Genomic DNA, 13,295 nt, shown 5'->3' on the forward strand with positions numbered 1-13,295 from the left:
GTGGTGTCATCTGCATATCTGAGGTTATTGATCTTTCTCCCAGCAATCTTGATTCCAGCTTGTGCTTCATCCAGCCCAACATTTCTTATGATGTACTCTGCATATAAGTTAAATAAGCAGGGTGACAATATACAGCCTTGACGTACTCCTTTTCCTATTTGGAACCAGTCTGTTGTTCCATGTCCAGTTCTAACTGTTGCTTCTTGACCTGCATATAGGTTTCTCCAGAGGCAGGTCAGGTGGTCTGGTATTCCCATCTCTTTCAGAATTTTCCACAGTTTATTGTGATCCACACAGTCAAAGGTTTTGGCGTTGTCAATAAAGCAGAAAAAGATATTTTTCTGGAACTCTCTTGCTTTTTCGATGATCCAGCGGATGTTGGCAATTTGATCTCTGGTTCCTCTGCCTTTTCTAAAATCAGCTTGAACATCTGGAAGTTCACAGTTCACGTATTGCTGAAGCCTGGCTTGGAGAATTTTGAGCATTACTTGTGTGTGAGATGAGTGCAGTTGTGTGGTAGTTTGAGCATTCTTTGGCATTGCCTTTCTTTGGGATTGGAATGAAAACTGCCCTTTTCCAGTCCTGTGGCCACTGCTGAGTTTTCCAAATTTGCTGGCATATTGAGTGCAGCACTTGCACAGTATCATCTTTCAGAATTTGAAATAGTTCAACTGGAAGTCCATCACCTCCACTAGCTCTGTTCGTAATGATGGTTTCTAAGGCCCATTTGACTTCACGTTCCAGGATGTCTGGCTCTAGATCAGTGATCACACCATCGTGATTATCTTGGTCGTGAAGATCTTTTTTGTACAGTTCTTCTGTGTATTCTTGCCACCTCTTCTTAATATCTTCTGCTTCTATTAGGTATTGTGCCCATCTTTTCATGAAATGTTCCCTTGGTATCTCTGATTTTCTTGAAGAGATCTCTAGTCTTTCCCATTTGGTTGTTTTCCTCTATTTCTTTGCATTGATTGCTGAAGAAGGCTTTCTTATCTCTCCTTGTTATTCTTTGGAACTCTGCATTCAGATGCTTATATCTTTGCTTTTCTCCTTTGCTTTTTGCTTCTCTTCTTTTCATAGCTATTTGTAAGGCCTCCTCAGACAGCCATTTTGCTTTTTTGCATTTCTTTTCCATGGGGACGGTCTTAATCCCTGTCTCCTCTACAATGTCACGCACTTCCGTCCATAGTTCATCAGACACTCTGTCTTATCAGATCATATTATCCCCTCTCTTTTGAACCTCCCTCCCATTTCCCTCCCCATCCCACACCTCTAGGTTGATACCGAGCCCCTGTTTTGAGTTTCCTGAGCCATACATTAAATTTCTGTTGGCTTGACTTGTAATACAATTACTTCCTTGTTTTTCTTGGATTCAGAATTCTGGTTTATAGAATATATGTAGAGAATGCCAAATTATTGCTTTCTGTAACAGTATATGTTATTCTACATCTACAGTAACCCTTGGTATTGTCAGACCCTTAAATTTTCGCAAATCTCATAAGTGTGTAGTGGTATCTCATTGTAGTTCTTTTATTTAAAAAAATATTTATTTATTTATTTATTTTTGGTGGCACCAGCTGTTGTGGCGTGCGGGCTTCTCTGTAGTTGTGGCTCACAGCCTCAGTAGCCTCAGTCCCAGGTTCTAGAGCACAGGCTAAATAGTTGTGGCCCGTGGACTTAGTTGCCCCACAGCATGTGGGATCCATAAGCTTTGGAAGGTGATTTCCTAACCACTGGACCACCAGAGAAATCCCTCCTTGTGGTTTAGATTAATTTACGTTTTCCTTATTCTTAATAAGGTTTATAATCTTTTATAGCCATTTGTTTATCCTCTTATAAAATACCTTTTCATGTCTTTTGCCCATTTTTCTATGGGATTGTTTAGTTTTTCTTAGGTTTGTAGGAATTATAAATATGAGTCTCAGTTCTTGTTTATTACATGTATGCAAATATTTTAAGGTGCCATTTTGGGCAGAGACCTAAAGGGAATGGAGTGAGCTGTGGGGATAGTTGAATGAAGGGTATTACAGGCCGAATGAACAGCAATAACATACAAAGACCTTGAGCTAGGAGTAGTTTTGAAATGTTGCAGGAGCAACAAAGGAAGCTTATGTGAGGTTGGAAAGGAGAGGGGTAGAAGGATCGCAGGAAGAAAATGAAGCAAAATGAAAAAAACAACTCATGGAATATTATTAAAGTACAGGCTATAATATCCATTTCTTGCTATTGCTACCAATATGTAAAAATGGAATACGGTGAAGGAAAAGAACTAGAATATGATCAAATGAAAAGAGTAATAATAGGATTGTGGATAATTTTGTCCTATATTTGTTATTATATATCAAAAACAATGTTAAAAGTACATTTAATTTTATTTACTCATTTTTGGCTCTGCCGGGTCTTTGTTGCTGCACGGGCTTTTCTCGGCCTGTGGTGAGCGGGGCTCCTCTCGAGTTGCGGTTCCTGTGGCGGCTCTTGTTGTGAAGCACAGGCTCTAGGGCACTTGGACTTCAGTAATTGTGGCTCCTGGCCTCTAGAGCACAGGCTCAATAGTTGTTGCGCACAAGCTTAGTTGTTCCACGTCATGTGGGATCTTCCTGGACCAGGCATTGAACCCGTGTCTTCTGTGTTGGCAGGCAGATTCTTTCTGAGCCATCTGGGAAGTCCCTAAAAGTATATTTAAAAAGAGAAAAGATTTACAAGTAGATAGTACAGTTAAGTTAAAAAAATTAATCTTCAGAAAGATAACCTTGAAGCTGGCTCTTACTCTCAGGCATTGTTATATAGAAACTCTGTATTAGTTTCCTATTGCTACCATAACCAGTTACCTTAAAGTTTGTGGTGTAAAACATTGTTATCTTGCAGTTCTGGAGGTCCGAATTCTAAAATCAAGGTGTTGGCAGGGTATATTCCTTTTGGAAGCACTGGAGAAGAGTTCATTTTCTTCTTTTCCCACTTTCTAGAAGATGTCTGTGTTCTTGGCTCCTGGTCCCTTACTCTGTTTCAAAGTCAGTAGCATTGCATCTTCAAAACTCTCTCTCTCTCTGACCTCTGCTTCTGTTGTCATATCACCTTCTCTAACTCTGATATTCTTGCCTTCCTCTTATGAACACCTTTGTGATTTCTCTAGCCCACTTGGATAATCCAAGATGATCTTCCCATCTCAATATTCTTCACATCTACAAAAAGTCCCTTTTGGCATGTGATGTAACATATTCACAGGTTGCAGGGACATTCTCGGAGGGCCCTTATTCTATCTACTGTAGACTTGAAAGTTGAGAATAAAAAGTTCACTATCCCTGTTTCTTAGGGTTTGATGAAGGAGGAATTATAAGTACAGATAGAGAGAACCCTTATTAACAGAGAAGAAGCTTGGTGAATGTCTTATCTTAATTTTGAATATTCTACATCTGCCATAGAGGGACAGCTTAAAGGTAGTCTTAAACATGATATGAAAGATCACTAGAAACTTTTAAGTCATATTTCATGTAGTTGATGGCTTGAGAGAGAGGATTGTGCTTTTTTAGAAGACTGGTTTGAATTTTGTGTGCTTAACAACTGAAATACATTCAACAGTCTTCATCTATGAAATGGGAATTGTTGTTGTTCAGTCGCTCAGTCATGTCCCACTGTCTGTGACCCCATGGACTGCAGCACGCCAGGTTTCCCTGTCCTTCACCATCTCTTGGAGCTTGCTCAAACTCATGTCCATTGAGCTGGTGATGCCATCTGTCGTCCCCTTCTCCTCCTGCCTTCAATCTTTCCCATCGTCAGGGTCTTTAATGAGTCAGCTCTTTGTATCAGGTGACCAAAGTGTTGGAGCTTCAGCATCAGTCCTTCTAATGAATATTCAGGATTGATTTCCTTTAGGATTGACTGGTTTGATCTTCTTGCAGTCCAAGAGACTCTCAAAAGTCTTCTCCAACACCACAGCTTAAAAGCATCAATTCTTCGGTGTTCGGCCTTCTTTATGATCCAACTCTCACATCCATACATGACCACTGAAAAAACCATAAGTTTGACTGTATGGATCTTTGTTGGCAAGGTAATGTCTCTGCTTTTTAATATGCTGTCTAGGTTTGACATAGCTTTTCTTCCAAGGAGCAGGCGTCTTTTAATTTCGTGGCTTGCAGTCACCATCTGCAGTGATTTTGGAGCCCAAGAAAATAAAGTCTGTCAGGAGTAGTAGTACTTAATTCACAAAGATTTTTGTAAGAATTATAAGATACAATATAAATACACATACACATATATACACATATAACAAACTGATACTTAGTATCTGGCATATAGCAGGTAGTCTTCTTGCAATTCAGTGCTTTTGTGACACAATGGTAGGGAAGTGTTAGCAAAGTTAAGGTGAGAGGCTTGTGCTGGAGGTTTTGCCAGAGGCAGCTGCACATCTTACTTGTTAGAAGCTGTCTAACTCTAGTGTGTGCTTGGCTCTACCAGACTGACCTTTTCTTCTTTTTCTGCCTTAAGAAAAGTCTATTGCTGTTCTTTCAGCATAATTATTCTTGAATCTTCCCTTTTTCTTCATGGTTAGCCTAAATGCTGACCATCTCATGCATTCATTCAACAAATATTTATCGAATGCCTTGTATCAGTAGAGACTCAGCACTGGAGACAGAGATAAATGAGAAAAGGGGTGTCCTCAAGGAGTTGCAGTTTCAATGCAAGGACAGGTCAACAGCTGCACTGTAATGAATAAGCTTTATGTTAAAAGGTTCAGCAGAGCTCTGTGGAATCAAAGAGGAGGTAGTGCTTACCTAGGTCTAAAAGTGTAAGGGAAAGTTTCATTGATAAAATTGTGTAAGACCTGAGTCTTAAAAATAGCTGGATAGGAGAGTATGGTGGGAAATGGAAAGGAGAGGGAAAGAGAGGAGACAGAGGGAGAGAAAGGGTGAGGGAGAGAGAGGGAGGGGAGAGAAGCGGGAGAGAAGAAGAAAGAGAAGGAGAAACAGAGGAATGGGCATTCCCTATGGTACAGGGAACCATATGTACAGATGCGTGAGAGGGTGTTGGATGAGCTGTGGGTATTTAGGTGTGGCTAGGGTGAAAGGTGCCTGTGGGAAAGTCATAGGAAAATGAGCTTAGAAAAGTAAGCAGGGCCAGACTTTGAAGGCCCTTATATTCCATACCAAAGAATTTGGACTTTATCTTATAGGTAGTATAGAACTCCTGAAACATAGTATGCTAAAGCAGTATGATTAGATTAAAGACTCAAAGCAGCAGGAAAGGTAGGAAAATAAGATGGATCTCTGGGGAAATTTTTAGGAAGAAAAAAATGACTTAGCATGTAAAGCCTAAGGTGAGTTTGTGACATGAAGATAAAAAAGTTTCTGCTGGATTTTGTTATTGAGAAGAGTTTAACAAGACATATCTTTAGTGAATGGGTTGGAAATCATATTACAGTAGGTTGAAGAGTGGATGAGAGGTGAGAGTGTAGAGACTACAAATATAGACCACTCTTAGAACATTTTCTGTGAGGGAAAAGTGAGAGGTAGCAAAAGAGAGGGACATAGATCTGAGAAACATATATATATATATATTTTTTTAAGACAGAGGAATCTGGGACTTTCCTGGTGGTCCAATGGCTAAGACTCTGTGCTTCCAATGCAGGGGACCTAAGTTTGATCCTGATCAGGGAACTAGGTGCCCCCAACTAAAGATCTTGCATGCCATAAGTAAGACCTGGCACAGCCAAATAAATAAGTAAATATTTTAAAAATCATAAAAGCAGAAGAGTTGAACACGTGATATTTTGGTGAAGGTGATAAAGCAGAGATAAGATTGAATATATGGGAGGGTGTGATTTGATGGAACAGGGAAGTAATGTGTTTGCAGGTGAGAGGAACTGTTAACCCAACCTTTGTCTAACACTTGAAAGAAGATGAGTTTGAAGAACAATGTAGGTTGGAAAATCGGGTGAGATCAGACTTCTTTTTCTCTGGTAGAAGGCAGTTGTAATAGAAGAGGTGTATAGAGTGATCACTGTGTGAGATGGGAAGGGCCACTGATCAGAGGCATATAAATGATTTACTAATAAGATAGTGAATGTCAGTGAAGGTTAGAGACTTACAGATTTGCAGTGGCACAGATTCCTAGCTCGTTATAATTTTCTTTAGCAGCACTCAGCAGTTGTGGTATGGGAACAGAGGAAGCAGATGGTTGGATGACTTTCCATGGTTGAAGAGATGTACTGAGCTGGTGTGGTAGAAGAAACAGCAAGGAGCTGGGTAGAGATATTGGTAAGAAAGTGGTAAGAAAGTGCTCAACACTGAGGACATAAGTTGAGTGAATTATGACACATTCATATAAAAACTCTTACAGTTATTAAAATTTATGTTTATAAAGTGCTTATTTTATAGTATTAAAGTAATAAAAGTGCTATAGGTTGTACAAAGATTTAGTAATGATCAACTGTAGTACTCTAGGGGTTGTCTTGGGCATAATGATGAAAAAACCTCTCGAAGCCAAGAGTCTTGGTTGCCCGTGTTAACACATAGACAGTCATTCGACAGGGATTATTATCTCTGCTTTACAGGTGAAGAAAATGAGATTTAGCAAAGGTGACTGTTCAGGGTTATAAATTTGGTGAATGGCAGAGTAATAACTATTACAGTACTTATTGAGTAGTTACTGTGTCAGGCATTATTTTATTTAAATAGTCTTATTGAATATTTTCCTCACATATTGCTCAAATTTTCATTTCTCAGTTAAGAAAACAGACTCAGGAACGTAATAATATAAGCAATAGATAACTATCAAAATATGATCCCAACAAGTGCTTTTAAAAGTTCAAGAGAAGAGGGAGGTCATGGGTGGATGAAGGACTTTGGAGATGATATTTGAACTTAGACTATGAAGGATAGGTGGTTGTTGTTTTAATTGCTAGATTGTGTCTGACTCTTTTGTGATCCCATGGGCTGTAGCCCACCAGATTCCTCTGTTCATGGGGTTTCCCAGGCAAGTATTCTTGGAGTGAGTTGCCATTTCCTTCTTCAGGGGATCTTCCCAACCTAGGGACTGAACCCACGTCTCCTACATTGGCAGGCAGATTCTTTACCACTGAGCCACCTGGGAAGCCCATGAAGGACAGGTAGGATAGTCTTTTTTTGGGCAGCTGGGGGAGTTTCTTTGATTTACATTTTCCACATTAAGAAAAGGTTCTCTATAATAGTCTAGTATACCATGTTTCAGGAGGAGGCAATGGCAACCCACTCCAGTACTCTCGCCTGGAAAATCCCATGGACTGAGGAGCCTGGTAGGCTGCAGTCCATGGGGTCGCTAAGAGTTGGACACAACTGAGCGACTTCACTTTCACTTTCCACTTTCATGCATTGGAGAAGGAAATGGCAGCCCACTCTAGTGTTCTTGCCTGGAGAATCTCAGGGATGGGGGAGCCTGATGGGCTGCCGTCTGTGGGGTCGCATAGAGTCGGACACGACTGAAGCGACTCAGCAGCAGCAGCGGCGTATCATGTTTCTGGGGCCTTTTGCTCAGATTAAAAAAAAAAATTATTTTTGCTTATTGTTAGTGAAAAGACCAAGGCTATCTATAGATGTCATAAGGACTCAACATAATTTCCAGATCTTAAGTGTATTGGGTTCAAGACTGCTTTAGAAGGAATGGAAGAAATTTCCTTCCAGTCAGCTTTGCTAGTTGACTCATGAACTCCTTAGTAGGTCTTCTAGGACAGGTTTCAAATATAAATATGAATCAGTCTATTTATCTACATATTAATCTTAGGTTATTTTTCTCCTTACACAGTAATTTTTATCCGGGTATTATTTTACGTTGGTTAATAGAAAACACTTCATTTAAAACAACAATGAAAAGGCCACCAAAAATTAGTTTTTTTCATGCTGAATTGAAATGGTGAAAAATAAGGACTTTTTAAGGTTTAAAATTCCGTAAACCTTGCTGCTGCTGCTAAGTCGCTTCAGTTGTGTCCGACTCTGTGCGACCCCATAGACGGTAGCCCACCAGGCTCCCCTGTCCCTGGGATTCTCCAGGCAAGAACACTGGAGTGGGTTGCCATTTCCTTCTCCAATGCATGAAAGTGAGAAGTGAAAGTGAAGTCGCTCAGTCGTGTCCGACTGTTAGCGACCCCATGGACTGCAGCCCACCAGGCTCCTCCATCCATGGGATTTTCCAGGCAAGAGTACTGGAGTGGGGTGCCATTGCCTTCTCCGCCGTAAACCTTGAAGTAGGTTTAAATTTCCTTTGCTCCAGTCTTGACACTTTCCTTCTATTGTTTTAGTGGAAGAAACATTTAAATATAGAATATTTTACATTAAGGAATCTTCAAGAACACATCAGAAAGGATTTAGTAAGTATGATCTCACATTACTCATAGTAGGAGTTGTTCTGTGTGGATTTATTGTTTATCAAGTTTTATATTTGGAGATGCCTATAATTGCTGTCCAAGCAGTCCATTCTGAAGGAGATCAGCCCTGGGATTTCTTTGGAAGGAATGATGCTAAAGCTGAAACTCCAGTACTTTGGCCACCTCATGTAAAGAGTTGACTCACTGGAAAAGACTCTGATGCTGGGAGGGATTGGGGGCAGGAGGAGAAGGGGACGACAGAGGATGAGATGGCTGGATGGCATCACCAACTCGATGGACGTGAGTCTGAGTGAACTCCAGGAGTTGGTGATGGACAAGGAGGCCTGGCGTGCTGCGATTCATGGGGTCACAAAGAGTTGGACACGGCTGAGCAACTGAACTGAGCTGAACTGATAATTGCTGTCTGTAAATTTCTGCAAAGTAGTCACCATTGCAGTCTGCTCATTTTTAGATCAAGTCAGTATGTAATAGATTGTGGCTTCAAATGAGTACTTGATACTTTGTAATACAGGACTCATCTGGTAACTGCAAAGAAGTAAAGATAAAACAATTTAATGAGCTGTGTAAAGGTAGCTTCCATAGGGAAGGCACATTTTGAAAACAACTATGAAAAACTTACAGATTTGAGAAGAAATTAAAAATCTTTATAGTCTTTTAACCATAAAAGAAGTTGAATTAGTGATTAAAGAAATACACCCTACTAAAAACAATTCCAGGTCCATATATTTTTTAAAATCATGATTAAAAAAAAAAACTTTAGAAATTTACCAGCTTAACCATTTTTAAGTGTGTAATTCAGTAGAGTTAAGCATGTTCACATTATTATAGAACATATCTCCAGGACTTTTTCATCTTGCAGATCTGAAATGCTGTACCCATTAAACAATTCCCTTTTCTGCCTCACCTTGGCACCTGGTAACCGTGATTCTACTTCATGTTACTATGAATTTGACTACTTTAGATACCTCATATAAGAAGAATCATACAGTATTTGTCTATGAGTGCTTATTCACTTCCTATAATATCCTTGCTGCTGCTGCTAAGTCACTTCAGTCGTGTCCGACTCTGTGCGACCCCATGGACGGCAGCCCACCAGGCTCCCCCGTCCCTGGGATTCTCCAGGCAAGAACACTGGAGTGGGTTGCCATTTCCTTTTCCAATGCATGAAAATGAAAAGTGAAAGTGAAGTCGCTCAGTCGTGTCCGACCCTCAGCGACCCCATGGACTGCAGCCTACCAGGCTCCTCCGTCCATAGGATTTTCCAGGCAAGAGTACTGGAGTGGAGTGCCATTGCCTTCTCCGGATTCATCAATTTTGTAGACTGTGACATGTTTTCCTTCCTTCTTAAGGCTAATATTTCATTGTATATATATGCCACATTTTCTTTATCCATGCATCTCTCGGGACATTAGGGTTCTTTTCACTGGTGGCAGTTGTGAATAGTGCTGTTGTGAAGGTAGGTATCCAGTATCTCTTTTGAGACCTTGCTTTCAATTCTTTTGGATATATACTCAGATTGGAATTGTTGGATCAAATGGTATTTCTTTTTAAATTCTTTTTTTAGTTATTTATTTTTTTCTTTTAATTTTTAAATTTTCGGGTGCTGTACGGCACATCATGTAGGATCTTGGTTCCCTCACCAGGGATTGACCTGTGACCCTGGCAGTGGATGTGCAGAGTCTTAACCACTGTATCTCCAGAGAAGTCCCGCAAATGGTATTTCTATTTTTAATTTTTTGAGGTACCTCCATACTGTTTTCCCTAGTGGTTGGACCATTTTACAATCCTACCAACAGTGCACCAACAGAAGGGTTCCAGCTTCTCTAGACCCTCACCAACACTTGTGTTATTTTCTGTTTTGTTTTTAATAGTAGCCACCCTTATCAGACTTATGAGTTCAGACTTTACAAGTTAGTTCTTGTAAACAAGAAACAAAACATTCATGGCAAACATTCTAGCAAACATTCATGGATAATTATAACTTTAGATAAATTCTTCTAGAGTCTAGAAAAATAATTATGCATTTGAATGTTCTGGGTATTTTGTATAAATGGAATCATAAATTTTTGTCCTTTTATGTCTGGTTTATTTCATTTGGCATGATGTTTCCAAGATTTATCCATTTTGTAGCATGTATCAGAACTTCATTCCTTTTTGTGGTTGAATACTGTTCCTTTATATGTATATATTACTTTTTGTATATCTATCAGTCTGTTGATGGACACTTGTTTTCACAACAAATATAATTTTAAAAAGATGTAATTTACTATAGCAGCAACAGCAATTTAAAAAATACCTAGGAACAAAATCAGCACAAGATATTCATGACCTTTTATGGAGAAGACTATAAAATTTTATTGAAAGACATTAGAAAATATCTAAATAAATTGGGATACCGTATTAATGAACAGGAAGACTCAGTATCATAAAAAACATTAGTTCTTTCCAAATGAATTTATAAGTTCAGTACAATTCTATTTAATAATAGGATATTTCATTTAACTTGACAACCTCTGTCCAAAATTTACATAGGAGAGCAAACTGCCAATAAAAATTAGGAGAATTTTTTAGATAGTGTGACTTCTAAAGCCATACTATTTGAACACTGTAATATTGGCACAGAATAGACCACAATGGAGCAGAATAGAGGCCAGAAACAGAACCTCTTCATGTAAGGAAATTTAATATATGACAGTGAGAGTTTTGCAGATGAGTGAAGAAATAATGGACTGACTAAACAGTCTAAATGGTAATGAAACAATGGGATATCTATATGAAAACAATGGAATTTCTATTCACAGCATATATACAAGTAAGAAAGTGAAAGTGTTAGTTGCTCTGTAGTAATTAAAGATGTAAATATGAAAAACTTTTAGAAATAATTTGTAATTTGATAAAGGAAAATACTAACAAATATATCTATTATCAAAATTAAAAAATGTACAGTTGTTAAAAGAAAACATGAAATGAAATATACCCTATCATCTAGGAGAAAATGTTTGTAAAACACTTAACTAAAAAGAATAGAGACTTTCCTGGTGGTCCAGTGGTTAAGACTCTGCCTTGCAATGCAGGGAATGCAGATTCAATCCCTGTGGGGGAACTAAGATCCCACATGCCTCGGGGCAACTACTGAGCCCTCTTGCCACAGTTAAGACCTGGCACAGCCAAAAATAAATAAAATATATATAAATTTTAAAGAATTAATATGCAGATATACAAATAATATTTTATAAACCAATAATAATGATAGTGGACTGGAAATTCATAGAAGAAGAAATGCAAGTGAACTATAAACATGAAGAAGTCTTTAATCTTAGTCATGGAAATGCAAATTAAAACCTCAAATAATACATTATACTTGTCATTTTGGTAAGGAGGTGGAATAATGGAAGCTCTCATGTACTGCTGTGGGAAGTGGAGTATCACTTGAAACTCCACTTTAGAAGATGGTTTAGAAGTATCTGACATAGTGTATACCCTAGGGAAACTTGAGAAGGTGGGCAAGAGTTTGTGTGTGTAACAATATGAGAAAATTCGTAGCAATATTATTTGTTAAAGCAAAAAACTGCAAACTTCTCAAAAGGCATCAATAATAGAGTGAAGGAATTGTAGAATATTTATGTAGTAGTAGGGAACAGTGAAAATAACCACAGCTACATGTAATTGCCAACATCCATTGGATCATAGAAAAAGCAAGAGAATTCCAGAAAAACATCTGCTTCATTGACTATGCTAAGGCCTTTGACTATGTGGATCACAACAAACTGTGGAAAAAATTCTTAAAGAGATGGGAATACCAGGCCACCTTACCTGCCTCCTGAGAAACATGTATGCAGGTCAAGAAGCAACTGTTAGAACCAGACATGGAACAATTGGACTGGTTCCAAATTGGGAAGGGAGTACATTAAGGCTGTATATTGTTGCCTGGCTTATTTAACTTATATGCAGAATACATTATGCAAAGTTCCAGGCTGGATGAATCACAAACTAGAATCAAGGTTGCTGGGAGAAATACCAATAACTTCAGAGATGCAGATGACACCGCCCTTACTGCGGAAAGCGAAGAGGAATTAAAGAGCCTGTTGATGAAGGTGAAAGAGGAGAGTGAAAAAGTTGGCTTAAAACTCAACATTCAAAAAACCAAGATCAGTCCCATCACTTCCTGGCAAGTAAATGGGGGAACAATGGAAACAGTGACAGACTTTATTTTCTTGGCCTCCAAAATCACTGCAGATGGTGACTGTAGCCATGAAATTAAAAGATGTTTGCTCCTTGGAAGAAAAGTTATGACCAACCTAGACAGCATATTAAAAAGCAGAGACATTACTTTGCCGACAAAGGTCCATGTAGTCAAAGCTATGGTTTTTCCAGTGGTCATGTATAGATGTGAGAGTTGGACCATAAAGAAGGCTGAGCGCTGAAGAATTGATGCTTTTGAACTGTGGTGTTGGAGAAGACTCTTCAGAGTCCCCTGGACTGCAAGGAGATCAAACCAATCAATCCAAAAGGAAATCAGTCCTGAGTATTCATTGGAACGAATGATGCTGAAGCTGAAGGTCCAATACTTCAGTAAAAACCTGATGCAAAGAGCTGACTCATTAGAAAAGACCATGTTGCTGAGAAAGACTGAAGGCAGGAGGAGAAGGGGATAGCAGAAGACAAGATGATTGGATAGCATCACTGACTCAATGGACATGAGTTTGAACAAGCTCCAGGAGATGGTGAAGGACAGGGAAGCCTGGCGTGCTATAGTCCGTGGGGTTGTAAAGAGTCAGACACGATTGAGCAGCTGAACAACAACAATACATGTGTCAATATAAATGAATCTTAAAGACATGTACAGAGTGAAATGCTGTGGAATGATTCTTCCTTCTGAAAGTTATGAAGAGACAAAATATTTTAGGAGATGGAGCCTCTGGGGGAAAATAATAAGGGAATT

At 39.0% G+C, this 13,295-nt stretch overlaps 1 protein-coding gene across 5 annotated transcripts in view; it reads left to right on the forward strand.

Annotated features, from left to right (window-relative positions):
• Positions 1–13,295, forward strand: part of LOC102395384 (phosphatidylinositol 3-kinase regulatory subunit gamma) — a 103,965-nt gene that overhangs the window by 19,036 nt on the left and 71,634 nt on the right. The window lies entirely within an intron of this gene.

Source organism: Bubalus bubalis, chromosome 6 (genome assembly GCF_019923935.1).
Source record: "Bubalus bubalis isolate 160015118507 breed Murrah chromosome 6, NDDB_SH_1, whole genome shotgun sequence".
Taxonomy (NCBI): Eukaryota; Metazoa; Chordata; class Mammalia; order Artiodactyla; family Bovidae; genus Bubalus; species Bubalus bubalis.